This window comes from Galeopterus variegatus, unplaced genomic scaffold, assembly GCF_000696425.1.
Source record: "Galeopterus variegatus unplaced genomic scaffold, G_variegatus-3.0.2 Scaffold4221, whole genome shotgun sequence".
In the NCBI taxonomy this organism is placed as follows: domain Eukaryota; kingdom Metazoa; phylum Chordata; class Mammalia; order Dermoptera; family Cynocephalidae; genus Galeopterus; species Galeopterus variegatus.
The window spans coordinates 161,289-161,737 of record NW_007730332.1 but is presented as its reverse complement, the minus strand read 5'-3'; positions in this window follow the sequence as shown (position 1 = coordinate 161,737).

The window sequence follows — 449 nt, the reverse complement described above, 5'->3', positions numbered from 1 at the left end:
CTTGGGAATGTATAGTCTAGAAACAAGATAGATATCTTGTTTCATATTTGCATAGATGACATATTTACATGGATATTTCTAAAACTACAATTAGACAATTCTCAGGAGACACAACGCTAGAGAACAGACAATAAGAAATCTGACTACATCAGTTGGGTCAAAGAAGAATTCCCTGAAGAAAATAAATTTTAGTTCAGAAGGATAGAAGTGAGAAGAGGACAAAAGAGTACTAGATGTAGGTAAGAGAGTACATGTAGAATGGAAAGACACTATATCTGGGTCACAGATAAAGTATGATCCTGTTGTAAGGGGAGACAGGAAAAATAAGCCAGTCTCTGATATTGTAGAATCTTTTCAATTATTTTGTTCTTTACCCTAATGTAATGGTATTAATTAAATCAATAATAAGAGAAAATATATTAGTATCAGAACTACATTTTTTTTTTTTT